The sequence below is a fragment of the Cetorhinus maximus genome, chromosome 2, assembly GCF_964194155.1.
Source record: "Cetorhinus maximus chromosome 2, sCetMax3.hap1.1, whole genome shotgun sequence".
Classification (NCBI taxonomy): domain Eukaryota; kingdom Metazoa; phylum Chordata; class Chondrichthyes; order Lamniformes; family Cetorhinidae; genus Cetorhinus; species Cetorhinus maximus.
Genome location: NC_135880.1, coordinates 104,439,002 through 104,459,121, shown reverse-complemented (window position 1 = coordinate 104,459,121; position 20,120 = coordinate 104,439,002).

Below are 20,120 nucleotides of genomic sequence, written 5' to 3'. Positions count from 1 at the left end.
GAAATGGCAGATAATTTAAACCAATATTTTGCATCGGTCTTCACAGTGGAGGACACTATAAACACTCCAAAGATATCAGATAAGCAAGGAACTAATGGAAGGAAAGATCTCGTAACAGTCTCTATCACAAGGGACAAAGTATTTAAGAAATGAATGGAACTAAAGATAGACAAGTCGCCAGGTCCTGCATCCAAGGGTTTTAAAGAAGTGGCTGCAAAGATAGTGGAGGCATTGGTCAAAATATTCCAGAACTCACTGAATTCTGGGAGGGTCCCAGCAGATTGGAAAACCACTAATGTGACATCCCTGTTCAAGAATGGAGGGAGACAAAAAGCAGGAAACTATAGGCCAGTCAGCCTAACATCTGTTGTTGGGAAAATGCTAGAGTCCATTATTAAGGAAGAAATAGCAGGACATTTAGAAAAGCTTAATGCAATCAAACAGAGTCAACATGGTTTTGTGAAAGGGAAATCATTTTTGACAAATTTGCTAGAGTCCTTTGAGGATATAACAAGCAAAGTTGATAAAGGAGAACCAGTAGATGTTGTATATTTGGATTTCCAGAAGGCAATGTGGTTGAATTTTAAATGCCCTCTGAACAAGGGCAATTAGGGATGGGCAATAAATGCTGGCCTAGACAGCGATGCCCACATCCCATGAATGAATAAAAAGAAATTCAATAAGGTGCCACATAAAAGGTTATTGCACAAGATAGGAGCTCACAGTATGGGGGTAATATATTAGCATGGATTGAGGATTGTTTAACCCACAGAAGACAGAGAGTCAGGATTAATGAGTCTTTTTCAGGTTAGAAATACTTAATTAGTGGAGTGCCACAAGGATCAATCCTAGGGCCTCAATTACTTACTATCTATATTAATGACTTGGAGGAGGGGGCAGAGTGTAATGTATCCAAATTTCCTGACGATACAAAAATAGGTGGGAGGGCATTTGCGATGAGGACATAAGGAATCTGCAAGGGGATATAGATAGGTTGAGTGAGTGGGCAAAAAACTTGACAGATAGGGTTTAATGTAGGAAAGTGTGAGGTCATGCACTTTGATAGGAAAAAATCAAAAGGCAGACTATTATTTAAATGGAGAGAGACTCCAAAAAGTGCAGCACAGGGGGATCTGGGTGTTCTTGTGCATGAAACACAAAATGTTATCATGCAGGTGCAGCAAGTAATTAAAAAGGCAAATGGAATTTTGGCCTGTATTGCTAGGGAGTTGGAGTTTAAAAATAGGGAAGTCTTGTTACAACTGTACGGGGTGTTGGAGAGGCCGCACCTGGAGTACTGTGTACAGTTTTGGTGGCCGTATTTAAGAAAGGATATACTGGCATTGGAGACAGTTCAAAAGAGATTCACTAGGCTGATTCCTGGGATGAAGGGTTGACTTATCAAGAATGGTTAAACAGGTTAGGCCTTTATTCATTGGAGTTTAGAAAAATGAGGGGTGATCTTATTGACATGTACAAGATACTGAGGAGGCTTGACAGGGTAGATGTTGAGCTGAAGGTTCCACTAGTGGGGGAATCTCGAACTAGGGGACATAGGGCAGAATTTTGCCTCGTCGGGCGGGCTCGGCGGGGGTGGGTGGGAGCGGTCAGGAAGCTGACCGCCGCCTGCGATCAGGGTCGGCCCGCGATTTCACACTGGCGGGCCAATTAAGGCCTGCCCATCGTGAAATGCATGCTTCAGCACTCAGCGCTGCCTGTGTGGAGCGGGGGTAGGAGGGCAAGAACGCAAGTTCGCGCATGTGTGCGGATGCACGCTGGAAAAGCTCCATGAGGCACAGAGCTGCCTCAGGGTGATGACGATATGAAAAATTAAAAATAAAGATTTTTAAAATGTTACAAAACATGTCCCCTCATGTGACTCTGTCACAGGAGCAGGGACTTGTTATTAATGAAATGTTAAAATTTTTATTATATTTTTATTTGCTGTTGGAAACCTCATCCTGCCTGTGGATGAGGTTTCCAAAAAAATGCAAAGGTAGCTTGGTCTTTTCATCTGCCCACCAACCGTAAGGTTAAATGGGCAGCAAAAATTTCATTCAAGCATAGCTTTAATGGCCTTAATAGGCCTTTCAATTGACTCCCACGTGCACTTGCCAACTGAAATATTGCGCGAGTGCACGATGACGTTGGGACGCTTGCCCAATGTCATTGCACGTCATTTTACTTTCGTTCAGGTCGGGCGCGCACCCGGCCAAAGAGCTTTATATTCTGGCCATAGTTACAGAATAAGGGGACACTCATTTAAAACTGTGATGTGAAGGAATTTCTTCTCTCAGAGGGTAGTGAATGTCTGGAATTCCATTATCAGTAATTCCCTCCCTAAATTCCGACACTTCTCTACTTTCCTCTCCCAGTCTTAAAGCTTTCAGAAAGGCTGTTTTTGACCGAGCTTTTGGTCACTTCCCATTTGTCTCATTTAGTATCCATTCCATTGTCCCTTTGCAAAGCATCTAAAACTGAATCTCTCTACATTAAAAGGTATTATAGAAACCCAAAGTTGTTTTGGTTTAGTGGATTCTGTTCTAAATACCATGGCCTGAATCTTCTGGCTGGCGTGTGGGGGCGGGCCCCACTCACCGACACGTAAAATGATGCGTGGTGACGGCGGCCGTTATTCTGATCCTCAGCTCAGTGGGCGCGCACCGGAGTCGGCTACGCACCCACCGAACTGTTAAAGGCCTATTAAGGTCATTAATTAACTAATTTGACTGATTCTCACGGCTGCCTGTCCAACCTTTTCATGAAGTGTTTATTAATTAAATAACATTTTCATTCAAATTCATTGACATGTCCCAGCTCATGTGACATTGCCACGTGAGGGGACATATCTGAATAATTTTTTCTATTTTTTTTTCAAGTTTTCATAAAGAAAATAATCTCCCTGAGGTATGGAGCTGCCTCAGGGAGATTTCTGCACTCGTTCGCGCGCATGCCCCGACTCTCCCTCCTCCCCCTGCCCACAAAGGGAGTGCACAGCGCTTCCGGGTGCATGTCACGCTGGCCGGGACTTAATTAGCCCGCCAATGTAAAATGGCGGCGCGCAGCCAATCGCAGGCGCTCCCTCCTGCCCAGCCCGCCTGATAGGGAGAAAATTCTCCCCCATTTGATGCCACATTGAGACAGTTAATATGCTAGAAAGATGAACATCATTAGACCAATTGATCTTTTCTTATCCCTTACTTGACCATTGGTCGTAAGTCTAATTACAGTACGGAATTGATAAAAATCTGGGAAAAGAGGGCTTATTCCCTGTTTACGACGAGGAGCAGTTAGTCATGGAATTTCAGCGAGTGGGGCCTAGGCAATTGAAGGCATGGCAAAGAGAGGGAGGATGGACAGTCAGACAGAGTTTGAGAAATGGAAAGCTCTGAAGGGCCTTGTAAGGTTAGTGGAGCTTACAGAGATTGGGATGAGTAAGGCTATGAAGGAATTTAAACACAAAGAGGAGACTTTTAAATTGAGAATGTTGGGGAACCGGGAGCCAATAGAGGTCAACAAGGATAGAGGTAATGTGCATGAGGGACCTAGTCCTCACCAGGAGATCCTAGTCAGGAAACCAGCTGTCACATACCTTGCTTCCATCTTGGTCTTCCCTCAAATACTGAGGTCTGAACTCATGCATGCTGCATAAGTAACAATTTTAAAGAGAGCTATAAATGCAATTTTTTTTTGCCTTTCATCCGTTCCTGTTTTGAGGGTTGGCTGCACTATGAACAATCCCTCTTCACTGTTCTCTGTTCTCTTCTGCCTTCACTGTCTGTCTCATAGAGAGGCCAGTCCATGTTTTGATATTATCCATCTATGCCATTTTGGATTTTTCTTATGCATGTTTCCCAGGTGTTTTTCCTTGCATTACCTCTTTCTCCAAACACTCCCCTCTTGTTTGCATCATATGTCCAAAATATATCCTTGATATTACCACCTCAAACAGATTCCTCTTAACACCAGCTTTCTCGAGCACCCACTCATTTGTCTGCTTGACCGCCCATGACACACGTAATATTCATCTGAGTCTTTTCATTTCAAATGCTCTTATCAAGTCTCGTCACTCTTCTTCATGGTCCAGCTTTCACAGCCATACATTGTTGCTGGCCACACAAGGATTTTCAGAAGATGAATTTTTGTTGTAATCAAGATGCTGTGGCTACTCTATACTCTTTTAAGCGAGTTCACAACACCATGACCTTTAAGTCTAGCCTGAATTTGCTAGACTCTGTATCTTCTGTGATGAGTGACCCAAGATAATGGAAGGTATCAACCTGTTCAAGTTGAATTCTGTTAATCAGAATCTTGCAGGTCTTTCCACCGATTCCCATCACCTTTGTCTTGTCGACATTGATCAGGAGACTATATTTTCAGTTAACTTGATCAAGCCGATCCACCAACCATAGCTTCTCCTCTGAGTTAGTGAGCTGAAGTGCAAACAGTTTAAGGAATTATCTTGTGTCGAAGGAAATACCTTATGCTACTAATGCCTCAGCTGATCACATCTTAATAATCTAACACATCAGGAAAATTATTTATTGAATTGTTTTGGTGTAAAACAAATTGGAGTGGAGATGGAGAGGAGCACAGGTATGATGGACTGAATGGGCTCAAGCTGTACTGCATTATTCTATGATCATCTCCTAGTTAGGTTAAGATCAGAGAAAATATTTAACTGGGGAGAACAGACATAGCTGGTATTTCTTTATGACACCAAAATATTAGTCAAATTAAATATTGTAGAGAATGTGTAGGTTTGAATCCATCTGGTAGATATGCAATCCTTGGAAAGTAAAGACAAAATTCACATTTACTGGTGTAAATGTATTTAGGAAATCCTTGACAGATCAGCCATAAGAAACCTATTTGTTGCCATCCATGTTTGGTAACAGGACTCACTTCTAAAAGACTTTCATTGTCTTGGAACAATAAAACCAGATCCTGGATCAAAGGTTGGTAAGGTAAATACAGTAAGGGATTATAAATTCTCATGTTACTATAAGTGACACGCCTCTATCAGATGTCTGGCATTAAGTAATGGTGATCATGCTTATGAACTACTTCTTGCAAAGTTTAGCAGGATCGTTAGTGAAGGATAAATGATAGGATGAGTTAATTAAATGTGTGGGGTCATTAAACACTAAAGAATGGAATGGCATTACTGCACCCAAACCAAATATGTGTGAAAGCTACAGGACTTTTTTTTTAAGTTGATTCCATTAATGTACTGAATTAATCATAGAAGATTAAGGTGTGTGTTTTAATTGTCTTTAGAATAATCATTGTTAGAATTTTCCTATTATCTTAAATTGAACATTTTGAAAGCTGCAATTGTTGTGGAAACATCTTGAAGGAATTATTGTTTAAAGCTTTTTTTATTTAGACTACTTCAATTGTTTTAAAAGCTTTGCTCAGTTATTAATTTTTCTCCCCAGTTAATAACCTACAGTACATTGATAAAGAGAGCATTAAATGATCTGATGCAATTTGAGCCAAGCTCCATGAGTGTGGGTAAAGTAAGTCTACAATAGTCCTTGTTTCCCTGTTGGGAGATGGTACCATCAGATGTCCCAGTTCTGATCTGGAATTCCCCATGTATAAACACAAGCCTTATTCTTTGTAAAATTTAAAGAAATTACTATGGGTGCTGCTATTGTCCAAATGGTTGTTGCGCTCTCATAAAATTACCCTGTCCATTATTTTAGATGGTTGGAGGAATAAACTCATTTTAAATAAATGGATTAATGCTTCTGTTAAAATAACAGGGAAAAGATACTTTGATAAGTATGATAACATTACCAATAATTTCTGCCCTGAATCTGTTCTTCTTCCACCCCAATCTTTTAGACCCCTGTGCCATTTTCCTGATAAAGCGGACAAGAAATTTGCCCCCTTTGTGTTGTTCTTGAGCAAACACTTAAAAAATACATATACTGGAATAGGTTTGTACCTTTCCAATTTTTCTTTCACTTACATCCTTCAGACATGGGACCAACCCATTCTGCTGCTGTAACTGCAGGAATTGTACCCTCCTAGTGACTTGTGCTCTTCATCTTGGGGCAGTGCTTAGTGACTAAAATAAACCAGGCTGCTCAAATATAAACATTTCTTGAGCTCCTGCAGTGGGGAAGAGGAGCGCAGGGGGAGGGAGTGGAAGATGCAGAGCTGAATTGTAATGTGGAGCTCGAGCAGGTGGACCCAGGTTAAAAAGCTTCATCAATTAACCTTCATAGAAGATGGCCAATCAAAAAAAATTACACTGAAATTTTGGCCCAAATCTGGAAACCTCACAGGCCAGCCTTGACTGGTAGAGCAGGGTTGAGGGCTGTTTGGTCTACTATTTCGTATGTTCCATTTCTGCTGTACTTGGATATTGGTTTCTTGTCAGTAGAAGTGGGGAGAAGGCGGTGGCACCGTTATGCTGCCCCTGTCTCCTTCCTGACACCAGGCCTTTTGATGGTACAAATAGAATTTCCAGCAGCCCCTGCCCTACCAGGAATTACCATACATTGCTCTTCAGAGTAGAGCACTGCTTTTCTTGTTCCCTTGTTCCCTTGAAGAACAGATTCAGGGCAGAAATTATTGGTGACGTTATCATACTTATCAAAGTATCTTTTCCCTGTTATTTTAACAGAAGCATTAATCCATTTATTTAAAACGAGTTTATTCCTCCAACCATCTAAAATAATGGACAGGGTAATTAAGTCATTAAGTTAAAAGTGGTAGGATATATTTCACACATTTGAGATCAGTTCTTGGTATCCACTTGTGTTCTTGTCAGTTATTGTCAGGACATCACTGTAGGAGTACCTCAGGGTGGTGTCCATGGCCTAACCATCTTCAGCTGCTTCATCAATGACCTTCCTTCCATCATAAGGTCAGAAGTGGGGATGTTCGCTGATGATTGCACAATGTTCAGCAGCATTCGCGACTCCTCAGATACTGAAGACGTCCTTGTCCAAATGCAGCAAGATCTGGACAAAATCCAGGCTTGGGCTGACAAGTGGCAAGTAACATTTGTGCAAGTGTCAGGCAATGACCATCTCCAACAAGAGAGAATACAACCATCGCCCCTTGATGTTCAATGGCATTACCATCACTGAATCCCCCACTATCAACATCCTGGGGGTTGCCATTGACCAGAAACTGAATTGGACTAGCCATATAAATACTGTGGCTGCAAGAGCAGGTCAGAGGCTAGGAAACGTGCGACGAGTAACTCACCTCCTAACTCCCCAAAGCCTGTCCACCATCTACAAGGCACAAGTCAGGAGTGTGATGGAATACTCCCCAATTGCCTGGATGAATGCAGCTCCCACAACACTCAAGAAGCTTGACACCGTCCTGGACAAAACAGCCCGCTTGATTGGCACCACATCCACAAACATTCACTCCCTCCACCACCGATGCACAGTAGCAGCAGTGTGTACCATCTACAAGATGCCCTGCAGGAATTCACCAAGGCTCCTTCAACAGCACCTTCAAACCCATGACCACTACCATCTAGAAGGACAAGGGCAGTAGACAGATGGGAACACCACCATCTGGAAATTCCCCTCCAAGTCACTCACCATCCTGACTTGGAAATATATCGCCGTTCCTTCACTGTCGCTGGGTCAAAATCCTGGAACTCCCTTCCTAACAGCACTGTGGGTGTATCTGCACCACATGGACTGCAGCGGTTCAAGAAGGTAGCTCACCATTACCATCTCAAAGGCAACTAGGGATGGGCAATAAATACTGGCCACACCCCGTGAATGAATAAGAAAAAAGTTGGCAGCAGATTGAGGACCAATCATGCTTCCCGATGACAAGCAGGGAACCTATTTTTAATACATTAATATGTCATACATGCTATTAAAACACAACTTTGCCAGATTAAATTGTACCTTTGGAATTAAATATGCAGCAAATGGGAAAGACATGTCTTCAGATTGATGACTGGTTAAAGGCGTTGTGCAGCAGGTGAGGTAGTCTTGCTGGTGGATTAGGACTGAGTAGGAGCTGCTTTTCTTTTGTGGGGAGCTTTATTGAACCAGGGGAGAGGAGGCATTGATAGTGGATGATGGCTGAGAAAGGAGAAAGGGGCATGGCTGACTGAGGGAGCGAGGGAGGTAACAGCTCTATGTAAGCTCGTAGGGGACAGAGGGAAGAAGCTAGACTGCATAGGGAATTCCAAAGATTCACCACCCTCTGAGTGAAGAAATTCCTCCTCATCTTAGTCCTAAATGGCTTACCTCTTATTCTAGGACTGGGTTCCTGATTCTAGACCCCTCAACCAGACCATCCTTCCTGCAGCTCCCCTGTTGATTCCTGTAAGAATTTTGTATGCTTCAATGAGATTACCTCTCATTCTTCTAGCCTCTAGAGAATGAAGGCCCAGTCTCCTCAATCTCTTCTTATAGGACAATCCTGCCATGCCATGGATCCCCAAGGAGCGGATGCCTGCCCAGGTACTGTTCAAATATGGTGCCCAGATATTCAACCCGGTGAGGTAACAGTGGAGCCAATGACTTCCTTCCCGTCCCCTCTGCATGATTAGCCAGGGCCCTCACCTCTCCATATCTACCACCTCCACCTCCAAGCAGAAGTGCCGCGCACTTCTGGTCCCACCGTCGGGACACTTGACACGAGACAAAGATTCCACCCTACATGTGAAACAGAATTGCTTTACTGCAATTATAATATATTGATTGACTAGAACAAAATGTTTTGGTAGAAGATTGCCCTGCAGTGCCATTCGTTCCAGCATAATGGTGTTCAATCTGAGGCCACCAGTCTAATTGTTTTACTGAAGGCTGACAGTTTGCCCTGTATGTTCTTTTATTAAGGCATGCCCCTCACAATTATTATAATAGTTGTTATCATACTACTACCTGCCCAAATCAATTGGGCAGTAGATTTCATCACACCGTATAGAATTCCTGTTTCTCTTGTACTTGAGGACAAACACTTTTCTCTTTTCCGACCTGGTATCTATACCAACTACAACAGAGAAGACGGATGTCTTGATTTCAAACCTCCTCCATTGATTCCCTGAACTGCCACAGGAAGTCCAGGGATCCCTGACTTTATTTTTTGGATTACCTGCCTGTCTTGTGCTGAGTAACTCCCAACAGTAATATAGCTGGGACTATGCCTCGAGGAGAGTGGGATAAGAGGGAAAGGGGGATGAAACCAGTATCTGTGTGGTTGCTTTCTTGTGAACTGGCACTTCATCAGATCAGTCAATTGGGGTTTGCTTTATTAAGCATTTTGTTTGAGTGAACCATGTTGAGAGGTGGTTAATTTTAATGATTCTTTGTGTGTGTTGTGTAGAGCAGTCAAGACAAATGAAGAGGGCACACAGTAGAGTGCATACCTCTGTCACACTGTGTTAACTCAACATTATTATAATTATGCAACTCTTCCTTGAGGCTTTCCCAGCCTGGTTAATGCTCTGTAACTAGAAAGCTGAAAAAATAATTAAGAGCTTTTATTTCACTGAGGAGGCTTCAGGCCAATCCACATTCTACAACTTGCTCTGAAAACTCTGCTCACATTTTGACAGCTGTGACAAATTGCACCAGCAGCTGAGACAATCAACAACATTCTAATAAAACAACGCACAACATTTAAAAAAAAGGAAATTCACTCTATCTCCCAGTGTTTCTCCTCCTTCAGGCATCATGCCTTAAGAGGGCATTGGCAACCATGGATCTGCATTGTGTTGGTCCATGGTTATGCTTGGCAAAGTACTGCAGTGGTTTTCCATTGCCTTCTGCAGTATGACTGACCAGGAAACTCTCCTGCTCTTTACCATCAGCTGTCAGATTTACAGTCTGATAATCAGCCTGCTTGGCCACATGATGCAGACACCTTCCATAGTCATCAAGTCCTGACGTGGAACTTTAACCTGGAACTTCTGGCCCAGAAGTATGGATGCTACCATTGTACCACAAGAGCTCGCTAACCCCCCAATGCTAACAGATCCTTTAAACAAATTCCAGGATCCGGATCCGCATCTTTGCTAAAATCTAATCATTTCATAACCTCATCTGTGTACAAAATTTTGTTGAAATCCATCCATTAGTTTTCTAGCTATTTTGGCCTAGAACTTCCGATCCCTGGGAGGGGAGGTCATATCCGGGAGGTATCCCAGAAGATGTGCTGGGGGACTTCCCAGTAGTGCCCACACAAGGACTGTGTGGGAATTGCCTGGGAAGTTCAAACTTCCAAAGAGGAATAATCCTGCACCTAGAATTAGCCGACACTCTGACTTAAATCGGAGACTTCGGATGGTTCCGACTCTCTTACCAGAATAGCTACGCAGGAAAAGTTAGAAAGATTAAAACCACTTCTAACTCCTGGGAAACTATAGCTCTGGCTTCCCACTGACCCACCCCCCGGTTCCCTCCCCACCCACCGACCACCCGACACCCCCTGACCCCCACTATTGCCCCTACATCCACCCAGCTACCTTCCCGCCTACCCTTCCCACCCTCTGACTACCCTCCTGACACCCCAACTACCCACCACCCACTCAACTACCTTCCTGATACCCTGGCTGACCCCCAAACCCATTGACTACCCCCCCAATGGCCCCCTAACTATCCCTTGACTACCCCCATTCCCCTGCCCCCTCAACTACCCCCGCAAACTCCTGACTACCCTACTGAACCCCTGGCTACAAACCCTACCCCACAACTACCCTGCCACCCCCCGACAACCCAACTATCCCCCGACTACCCTCCCAAACCCTGACTACCTTCATGACCTACCTGACTATCTTCCCCACCCCTGACTACCCTCCCCAACCCCCCAAACTAACGCTTCCACCACCCCCCCAAGGACTACCCTCCTACCACCACCCCCCCCCCCCCGCCCCCCCACCCGGCTACCCACCCGACCCCCCAACAACCCTCCTCATCCCCAATTACCCTCCCTATCCCCCATTATCCCCATCCCCTCGACTTCCCTCCCCACCACCTTGCTACCCCGCCCAGCCTTGATTGACCAACCAACCCCTGCTGACCCATCCTACTGCCTCCAACTGACCACCTGGCCCCCATCCTACCCCAATCTGCCCCTCACAACCCATCTTACTCCCCCAAACCTACCCCCAACCCATCCTACCCTCACCCTAACCCCTCATACACTTACCTTACACACTTAACTTCACCCGGGCTTCTCCTAGTGGCTGGGACCTTTAAACTTACCTGTTTGATGGCTGTAAAAAGGGGGGATGGCTAACACATCCCCTGACACTGCTGCCCTAGACTGAAGGCCTCAGGAACCTGCTACACTGCACTTTTCTCACCTGGCCTGAGTTGGAAGGTCGGGCGTGAAATGTGCAGCTCCTGACTAAGATAAGTAAAAATGAGTGAGTGGATTGGTTACCAACAAATCCATTTGCCAACCAATCAGCACTCCCTTCTCATGCAGTATAAATTGTTGTTCCCTTTACAATTGCTATTCTTGTGAATCTGTCCTGATGAGCGCCAGACAAAAGGTTTCAACAGCAAGTCTCTTTTTTCAGCAATTAACTGAATCGTTAGAAGCATGTTTTACAGAACAGTTGCCAAATGATGGGTGTACTAATAAGTTGATTAAGGACTGCACAGACCTAAAACTGTGTAACTTGAATTTTTTTGTTAGTCTGTGTCAAGGCAACTTGTTTGTTTTAATGCATGCAGCTGACATTCTGACAGACATTGAGACTGTAGTTGAGCATATGCAGGAAGTGCTCTCCTTAGTATTGAGCCACAAATAAACAACCTTCCCAAAAACCATTAGAAACATAAAAACTTTATGGGTTTTCTTTTCGCTACCAGTAGTGACATATCACCACTACTGCTAATTTTTGAACATGGGTAGTGTAAGAAATGGTCAAAAGAAGTATCAGTGAGGAAATCTGAGATGTGGAATTAAATCTAAGTTATTTTTCATATACATTGTTGAGGAAAAAAATCTGTCATAGCAACCATTTATTCCATGCAAGACTATTCAGACTTCAAAAGGACACTTGAACTCATTTGATTGGCATCCTTCCATCTGTGAGAGATGATGGGAATGCAGCTTCAGAACTTTAGCGAGGTCAGATAAGGTTATCTGCTGCACTTCTTTTGATGCCTAAACAAGCTAATTCAGGAAAGGCCATACATGAAGTTGTCCCTTGCCAGTGGTGCAAGATGATTTCTGATGAAGCCTTATTTGCAGGGCATGTGTCCACTTTGGAGCTTCTGAAACCAAACATCATTGTGGTGGCGAACTCCTGGCCCAGCTGACATCAACATTTGCATCAGTTGTCAGCACTTGCACTCATTTATCACCCCAGACACCCATGATCTTCCATTCTTCCATTTAGCTGTAAATTGTACTTATTTCATAAAGGGGAGGCAGGTAGAGATTGGTGGCTGAGATGTTTGGGTGGGGGGGGGGGTGGTGGGGTTCTCTTTCCCCATACTGTTTTTCTCATTCGTTATTACTTATTTACTTATTTAGCCTAACATTTGCATACCTATGAATTTAGGGGACCTAGAAGACTTAGGCAAAGATGTGGCATTCTCACAATCTACTCATGAACAGATGTCGGTGCAAGGTAGTCTGCTGAGAAGACAAGGAGTACCGTCCTTGTGCACACTGTTGGCGAGATTTTCTGCTCTCGCCAGCGACGATGCCCACCGCTGACAAGACAGGAAAATCCCAGCCTGTGTTTTTTTGCATGAACAATGAGCAAGCTCCATTACACTGCTGGTGTTGGAGGAAGTTTGATCCAGCCTATGACAAGCACATAATTTCCTAGTTTCCACCCATGGTTCTTTGGAGATGGGATTTCTCGCATGTTCTGAAGACATTGCTTGTGTATTGCAGGCTGGTAATTGGTGCACTCTGTATGCTGGTACAATGAATCTTTGTTTCATGGCAAGCATTTCTCTGCATAAATTCCAGTCCTGAACACTTGACATCTAGCCCGGTTCACATCTCTGTATCCAACCTGCCTATATAGTTCACAAGTATATGTCTCTAGCTCGTCACATATAGATTGAGAAAGAGCAAATCATGTCCCTAACTTCTCAAATGTTGCACTGTTTAGGACTTTCGCTGATTTCACCTTCCCCATTCCATTCAGAGCACTCACTGAATCGCCTCCTGAAAAAGAGTGAAACCCAATGAGAGCAGTACACACATCTCTACCAAAGTTGTGATGAACATCAATTGTATGCATGCTGTTTTCTCTTCCTGTGCGAAAGTAGAGTTTAGCATCAATGCCCCTGCAGAATACCAAGCACAGTACAAAGACATCAGTGTCAGGACTGTTTTGGCATGAGCCTCCTCCCCTACAATCCCAGGCTCATGATGTCTTGGCACAAGGAAATAATCTTGCAGCTGTTGATGTCATCTACTGGGACCTGTGAGTTGTCATCTGGAAGCTCCCTTGTTAGTCCTGTTGTCTATGCAAGGAAATTGAACAGATTATTAGGTACCAAGCCCACTTCCACTTTATTATTTTTCCTCTTGTTTCATTTTTCCCTCACTGTCTCTCCTAGCCCCTTCTCTCCTGTCATTGTGCTTCCTTTCCTTTCTCCCCAGTTGGATACTTTGCATTCCCAAATCCCCACCCAAACCCTTCAGTACTCTTCAGTCTTCCTGCTCTCTTGCCACCACCCTAGGATTGATTCCCTCTTAGATAAACCTACAGCTTCCCTCTGTGCCTCTCTTGACATTCTCTGAAGGGCCCATCAAGGCATTTGTCACTGCCTCATCATGAGCAGCAACCTTAAGTGCCAAGTGTCCCATACTACTCTGACCTGCAAAGGTAGTAATCTTCCAAGAATCCTTAGCTTCTGGAGAAGTCCCAGAGGATTGGAAAACTGCCAATGTAACACCCTTATTCAAAAAGAGTGGGGGGGAGACAAAAACAGGTAACTATAGAACCAGGGGTCACAGTCTGAGGATATGGAGTAGACCATTTAGGACTGAGATGAGGAGAAATTTCTTCACCCAGAGAGTGGTGAGCCTGTGGAATTCGTTACCACAGAAAGTAGTTGAGGTCAAAACATTGTATGTTTTCAAGAAGGAGTTAGATATAGCTCTTGGGGCGAAAGGGATCAAAGGGTATGGGGAGAAAACGGGAGCAGGCTATTGAGTTGGATGATCAGCCATGATCATAATGAATGGCGGAGCAGGCTCGAAGGGCCGAATGGCCTACTCCTGCTCCTAGTTTCTATGTTTCTATATAGGCCAGTTAGCTTAACATCCGTCATTGGGAAAATGTTAGAGTCTATTGTAAAGGATGTAATAGCAGAGCATTTAGAAATGCATAATATAATCAAACAGAGTCAGCATGGCTTCATCAAGGGGAAATCATGCCTGACAAATTTATTAGAATTCTTTGAGGAGGTAACAAGCAGGATAGATAAAGGGGAACCAGTAGATGTAATATATTTGGAGTTCCAAAAGGCATTCAGTAAGGTACCGCACGTAAGGCTACTTAATAAGGTAAGAGCCCATAGTGTTGAGAGTAGTATATTAGCATGGATAGAGGATTGGCTAATTAATAGAAGGTTGTGATAAGGGGGTCATTTTCAGGATGGCAACCTGTAACTACTGGAGTGCCACAGGGATCAGTGCTGGGGCCACAATTAGTTACAATAAATATTAATGACTTGGATGAGGGAATTGAATGGACTATCGCCAAGTTTGTGGATGACACAAAAATAGGTGGGAAGGCAAGCGCTGAGGATGACACAAAGAGTCTACAGAGGGATATAGACAGATTAAGTGAGTGGGCAAAAACTTGGCAGATGGAATATAATGCGGGAAAATGTGAGGTCATGCACTTTGGCAGGAAGAATAAAGGAGCTGAATATTATTTAAATGGAGAAAGACTGCAGAAAGCTGCAGCACAGAGGGATTTGGAAGCCTTCTTGCACGAATCACAAAAAGCTGGGTTGTTAAGTATATTCAAGGTTGAGATGGACAGATTTTTAATCAGTAAGGGAATCAAGGGTTATGGGGAAAAGACGGGAAAGTGGTGCTGATGATTATCAGATCAGCCATGATCTCAATGAATGGTGGAGCAGACTAGAGGGGCCAAATGGCTTACTTCTACTCCTATATCTTATGGTCTTATGGAGCTTCCTATATCAGCTGAAACCTGATCTTGCCAATTTCCTCCATCTCCATTTCACCCTTTTCAGTACTGATCCTATGGATTCTGCCACTGTCTAGCTGTCACCTTTTTTCTTCGTATCTGCCTCCAGAACGCCCATTCATATGTGAACAAAACCCCTGCACTCCATGAGCTCATTCTGGATGATTGCATCGACATTATGGCTTTGACAAAATCTTGGCTGAGGGGTGATGACACCCTTCCCCTAACTGAAGCCTTCCCCCCTGGCTATACCTTTCACTGCTTGCCTCCCAGACCATTGCAGTGATGGTATGGCTCTTATAACCAAACCTCACCTTGGCCTGTCCCTTTACTCCTCTGCCACTTCTTTCTCCTTTGCATATCTGACCTTGTTCCTCACCTCTTGCCTCTCATTTAAAATCCTGGCTCTCCACTACCTTCATAAGTACCATGTCATTTTCTTTCTGATATATCTTTACTCTGTTCCTCTTTTAGCTTCTGCACCAAGTGGCTTCTCATCATGTTCTCTCTCTTTTCAGTTCACTGCCCACCCATATTCACAGCCACCTGCTTTACATTGCCAGCACCTGTGATTTTGCTACCCCCATTGTATCAGTTAGGTGGGAAGGCAAATAGATGGGAAAGCAATGGTGAGGGTGACACAAGGAGTCTACAGAGGGATATAGACAGGTTAAGTGAATAGGCAAAAAAGTGGCAGATGAGTATAATGTGGGAAAATGTGAGATTATACACTTTGGCAGGAAGAATAGAGGAGTTGAATATTACTTAAATGGAGAAAGGCTGCAGAAGGCTGCAGCACAGAGGGATTTGGAAGTCCTTGTGCATGAATCCCAAAAAAGCTAAGCTACAAGTTCAACAGGTAATAGGGAAGGCAAATGGAATGTTGGCCTTTATTTCAAAGGGAATGGAATATAAAAATAGGGAAGTCTTGCTAAAATTATACAAGGCGCTAGTTAGACCACACCTAGAATACTGTGAACAGTTTTGGTCCCCTTATCTAAGGAAAGATGTACTGACATTGGAGGCAGTCCAGGGAAGGTTCACTAGGTTGATTCTGGGTATGAAGGGAATTTCTTATGAGGAGAGGTTGAATAAGGTTGGGCCTGTACTCATTGGACTTTAGGAAAATGAGTGGCGACCTTATTGAAACATATAAGATTCTTAGGGGACTTGACAGGATAGATACTGAGAGGTTGTTTCCCTTTGTGGGAGAGTCTAGGACCAGAGGGCATAATCTCAGAGTAAGGGGTGCCCCCATTTAAGACAGAGATGAGAAGGAATTTCTTCTCTCAGAGGGTAGTTAATCTGTGGAATTCTTTACCGCAGAGGGTTAGAGGCTGGGTTGTTAAGTATATTCAAGGCAGAGATAGACAGATTTTTAATCAGTAAGGGAATCAAGGGTTATGGAGAAAAGGCAGGAAAGTGGAGTTGAGAATTATCAGAAATGCCATGATCTGATTGAATAGCAGAGCAGACTCGATGGGCCGAATGACCTACTTCTGCTCCTATGTCTTATAGTTGCAGATAAGGCCATTTCTGATCATTTCCTTGAATCACTCTACACCCACATCCCACTTTCCCTTCCAACCCTACTTCCTTCTGTATCCACCCCTGGGAAAAAACCTCTCCCCAATCTCCCACTTAGAAATACACTCTCAAATTCCCAATTGGTCTACTTTGGGAATTTGAGAGTTCCCCTGCCATTGACCACAACATTTCTGCAGCTTTACTGATCTTCTCAACCACATCCTCACCTCCACCTTTAACTCCCTAACCTCCATTAAAGCCATTACTCTCTCTCTCATCCTGACTATTCCCCCTGGTATGGCCTGTATCTCCCCTCCCTTAAGTCCAAGACTTGAACAAATATGCCAGACAACTGGTTTGGCTATTCTGCCAGATCTGGATCACATAAAGCACTGCTGGCTTCTCCTTCCATCTGCAAAAACTGTTCACTGTTCCAGGAACACCCTGGAATGCAAAGATAAATCCTGGCTCTTTACTCTAAGCCATCATCTTAAACATCAGTACCACATCTGTACTACAGTTAGGATATTGTTGGGACTCAGCCTTTGCTGTATCCCTGTACTCAGCTGTTTTTTAACATCATGTGGAGTGAATCAAGCTGGCTGAAGACTGGTATCCGTGATGATGGGAACCTGAGGAGAAAACTGAGATGGATCATTCACTTGTGACTTTCGGCTGATGTTGGTTGAAAATGCTTCAGCTTTGTCTTTTACATTTATGTGTTGCGCTCCAATATTGTTGAGAATGGGATGAACATGGTGTCCCCTCCTCCTGTTAGCTATTTAATTGTGGTGGGGACGGTGGTGTAGTGGTAATGTTCCTGGATTAGTAATCCAGAGTCCCAGACTAATGCTCTGAGGACATGGATTCATATCCCAATATGGCAGCTGGTGAAATTTAAATTCAGTTAAGTAAGAAACCTGAAATTAAAAGCTAGTCTCAGAGGCGATGAAACTATTGAATTGCTATAAAAACCCATCTGGTTCACTAATGCCTCTTGGGGACCTGGGCTGGGATATTTTCAACAACATGTCATTCCAAACATCATAGTTGGAACTGTGCGCCACTTCTGCTTTCTCTCTTTTTGTCATTTCCCATGATTACAATTAAAATTCTAAGTCCCAATGCCGTGTATGCAAAACACATTCGATCTAGTGGCTGGGAAGTTTTTCATCAGTGAAACCCGCCGTCAGCTGATAACTCAATATTAAAGAGTCACTTGGTCAAACAGGGAGGCTCTGTATCACGGCCACAACCTTCCAGTCCAACTGCATTGTCATTAACATAAAACCTGAGAACACAAAGGTGTCACGAGTATTTTTTCAAATTTAAGTTTCACTTGTAAATATTTCACATTACATTAATTTCACTTTATTCATGAGTGCATCATTGTTATTTGTTGAGAGCAGCTTAGTCAGGGATCTAAATGTGCTGGCAAGCTTCATGGTTGGCATGCATTGATGATTACAGGGGAGTTAGGGAACCAAACCAAACACCTGGCATTGACCTAGGCACTGGAAACAACAATGGCACACCATGCCCAGTTGACCCTGCAAAGTTCTCCTTAACACCTGGGGGTCTTGTGCCAAAATTGGGAGAGCTGTCCCACAGACTAGTCAAACAACAGCCTGACATAGTCATATTTACCAAATCATACCTGACACTCAATGTCCCAGACAACTCATTAACATCTTCGGGTATATCCTGTCCCACTAGGGTGGCACAATGAAATACAGTTGGGAAAGAGTTGACTTGGGAGTCCGTAACATTGACTGCAGACCCTGTGAAGATTTATGATATCAGTACATGGGCAAGGAAACCCCCTGCTGATTACCACCTACTGCTCTCCCTTAGCTGATGAATCAGTACTCCTCCATGTTGAACACCACTTGGAAGTTGAGGAAATTAGGAAAGCAAAGAAAGGTCATGAAAAAAATGTTGGCAACTGAGATCAAAGGAAGCCAAAAGATGTTTTATGAATACGTAAAGAGATAGAGGATAACTAAGGAAAGAGTAGAGGCAATTAGAGACCAAAAAATTAACTTGTGTGTGCAGGCCAAAGTTGTGGGCATGGTTCTTAATGAATACTTTGTGTCTATTTATGCAAAGGAGAGGGATGAAGGAGACATTGTAGTTAAGGAGGAGCTGTGTGAAATATTGGCAGGGATTACCATGCTGAGAGAGGAAATATTAAGGTGTTTGGCATCCTTGAGAGTAGATAAATCACCAGGCTTGGATGAACTCTATTACAGACTGTTAAAGGAATCGGGGAGAAAATAGAGGATCTGTGTCATTTTATCCATTAACAAATTTATTAAGTTTACTGTGGACAGTCTCTGTCTCATTATATTGAAGTCAGCCTCACTTAAATCTAGAGTTTTAGTAGTTTCAGGATTCTTGCTTTTATATACTATGTTGAACTGAATCATATTATGATCACTATTGGATAAATAGATAATAAATGAATAATTAGATAAGTTTAGATAAATGTACATAACCTATCAGCGATAAAAACATCTCACTGGCAATCTGAAAACTTTCCTACGATTTAGACCATCATACCTCCCTTTGGTACTCATTCTTGTTGATCTTTCAATCTTAGAGAAATACTGTAGTCTACTACTACCATACTACTCCCATAGTGGAAAAAATTGTTGAAGTAGCTGGTTGATGATTTGTAGCAGGACCCTGAACGGATTGATATGCCACTTCCTTGCCTCTAGTGCTGTGACAGAAGGAAGCAGAGAATGTGATGACACTGCATGACATCGTATTGAATGCAACACAGGTAGCAGCAGGTATTCTTTAAAAAGGATGAGACAGATTCTAGTCCTGACATTTTTATCTTGTGAAGCTCCCACTATATTCTTTACGTTCAGCTGTCGGTAAAGAAACACTTGCCTGAAAAAAAAGTGTGAATGGCATTCTTGTTTCTTCTTCAGGTAGGTACTGACTGACAAATGGGGCAAAATTTTGCCCTTGTCGAGCAGGCTCAGTGGGGGCGGGCGGGAGTGGATGGGAAGCTGACCGCTGCCCACGACTGGGGCCAGACTGCGATTTCACACTGGTGGGCCAATTAAGGCCCGCCGCCCAGCATGAAACGTGAGCAGCAGCACTCTCCTGTGTCCGGTGTGGTGGTGGTGGGGGGGGGGGTAAGCGGTGGGGCAAAGTAGGGTGAGCGCAAACTTAGCTGGAAAAGCTCCCTGAAGCACAGAGCTGCCTCAGGGAGATGAAGTTTTGAAAATTTTTTAAAATGTTTTCAATGACAGCTTGAAACTTCATCCTACCTGTGGATGACGTTTGGCAAAAAATGCAAAGGCCACCTGGCCTTTTTGCCTGCCCGCTAACTGTAAGGTTGGACAGGCAGCGAAAAATTTAAATCAATTGGATTGTTAATGGCCTTAATTGGCCTTTTAATTGTCAGTGGGCGCGCTGCCAATTCCCACGTGGG